The sequence below is a fragment of the Alligator sinensis genome, unplaced genomic scaffold (genome assembly GCF_000455745.1).
Source record: "Alligator sinensis unplaced genomic scaffold, ASM45574v1 scaffold388_2, whole genome shotgun sequence".
Lineage (NCBI taxonomy): Eukaryota > Metazoa > Chordata > Crocodylia > Alligatoridae > Alligator > Alligator sinensis.
The window spans coordinates 967243-969313 of record NW_005842102.1 but is presented as its reverse complement, the minus strand read 5'-3'; the positions used below and the strand labels follow the sequence as shown (position 1 = coordinate 969313).

Here is a 2071-nt window from a genome sequence, read left to right as displayed (position 1 = left end):
CTTTGCCCCAGGGGCTGGATGGCCAGTGCCAAGTCCATCTGTGGGCTAGAATGGGCAGGTGCGGTCAGGGTCCAATCTGGCATATTGGGGCAGGCGGGGCTTGGCCCCGATCCAGCTACACAACAACAGATGCAAGGGAAGTCCACCCCGGCCCCAGTCTGACCATACGGAGGGTGGGGGCCACAATCTAACCACCCAGCAATGGCCTGTGCTGAGCCAAATAAAATGTGTGACGGGCTTGGTAATTTGGCAGTGGGGGAAGGGCAGCAGCAATAATTGCCACTGCTCCCCCATCACCACATTCTCCAACCTGTGGGGAGTCCCCGCAGGCCAGATGCCATGGCGCCATGAACCGATTTTGGCCCATGGGCTGAAGGTTGAGCCATTCAGATGCTTCTGCTTCAACTGCTAGCCCTTCTTTACAGTTATTTATACGAGACCATAGTTAGGCTGCTGGGGGAACAATGGGGGAAGGACGGATTCTGGGTAATACACACCATTCTGCCATTAAAATAAAGCCAAGTAAATGGCACAAAAACCTCTTTCCTCCCAACATGGCATGCCACCCTTCAGGGCTCAACAACAGATCAGATGGAGTCATAAGATGCACAAAGCGCTGGTGGGGCAGGAACAGAACCACTGTGGCACCAAGTATGCCACAAGTAGCCTTTTCTGCAATGATGAGGCCTCCTGGACCTGCTCTGAGCTGCTGACCCAGAGGTGAAAGACTCCATATCCCACTGGCAGCCCTCGAGCCATCAAGCCTCGCTGATTTATTTGCTTTGCTGCGACTCATAAAACTCCGTGACTTTGAGGAATCCCTTCCTCTCAGATTTAAGAAGTTTACAGAGGACCCCAAGTCTTAGAGGAAAATAGGCAGTCGGGAACCAGACCAGACTGGCAGCAGGCTCTGCTCTCCCCACCCGCCAGCCTGCAGCAGGTGTGGGAGAGTTAATCACCCTCATTCTGCTTCAGCGTCAACATCCTGTTCCAGTTAAATGAGCTTTATGCAGAGTCTAAGTAGGGCTTGGAGGGTGCAGGAACCTTCCTCTCAATCCAGCAGCTTGGTGAGGAGCAAAGGCACCTCTCAGCCACGCCATGCACCCTCCTGTACAGGGGACTTAAACCTCCCCTAGTCCCACTACCAATCTCCTGTGTCTGGAACCTGTGCCGCCTGTCCGCTGGCTCCGGGAAGGACAACCCTGGTCGTACTCTCTCCCTGTGGAGACGCCTACACTCTTGCTAAGTCAGGGTTGACATTTGCCAGTGCGAGGCTGGGCCCGCAGACAGATTTCTGGTGCAAGGTCCCCTGGCCGTGGCACCACTCTTGAGCAGTGCCTCGCGGTCCGGCTGAGACCCTAATTTGGACTGGTGCCGAGCGCCCTCAACTCCAGCTGAACCAGAGAACAAGTTTGGGGTGTTCGCACCTCGCAGACGTGGGCCCCGAGAGGAAATCTGGAAGGCAGAGATTGCTGAAGCAGAGCGGGGAAGGGAGGAGAGCGCAGCGGGGTCACCCCTCAGGGCTAAACCCCTTTGTGGCAAGGCTTGAATTTGGCCCTAGCTCCACCTCCTCTTGCAGCGGGATGGATTGGGCGACCTCGGGGCTCGGGCTCTGCCCGCACCATCCCGTCGCTGTTGTACAAGCGCTGCAAATGTTTTCTGCGAGGCCTTGGTTCGCTGCGCGGGGGTGGTAGCAATGGGAGGCCGAGCCCTGACCCCAGCACAGGCCAGGGACAAGGCCGCTCTCCTCTGCTCCAGCTTTCGCCGACCTCTTTTTGTGATTGCACAGAAGCATGGGGTGTACGATCCGCCGCCTCTTCTGCTGCTGCAGCGGCGCCTGCTCAAAGGCAAAGAGTTTCAAAAAATTGGGTAGGGGAGCCAGGGGCTGGGAGCTGCCCCCCCCCCGGTCCCTTGCGGATGCCTCTCTGCCGTCCCCGCTACCTGCAAAAGGTGCGCTGGGCCTCGGGATTTAATGAGGAGCGGGCAGAGGAAGGGAGAGGGAGCAGGGCTGCCTTTCTTCGGGGTCTCTGTGGCAACGGGCTCCCGCGGGCGGGCGGGAGGGAGGGGGCCC

General features: G+C 58.0%; 1 long non-coding RNA gene across 1 annotated transcript in view; it reads right to left on the bottom strand.

Moving 5' to 3' along the window:
- Window positions 1-1422: 1422 nt before the first annotated feature.
- LOC102384856 overlaps window positions 1423-2071 on the bottom strand; it is an 8267-nt gene continuing 7618 nt past the window's right edge. The window contains exon 3 of the long non-coding RNA XR_323921.1: window positions 1423-1837. This is a non-coding gene — a long non-coding RNA (uncharacterized LOC102384856). The remainder of the gene's footprint in view (window positions 1838-2071) is intronic.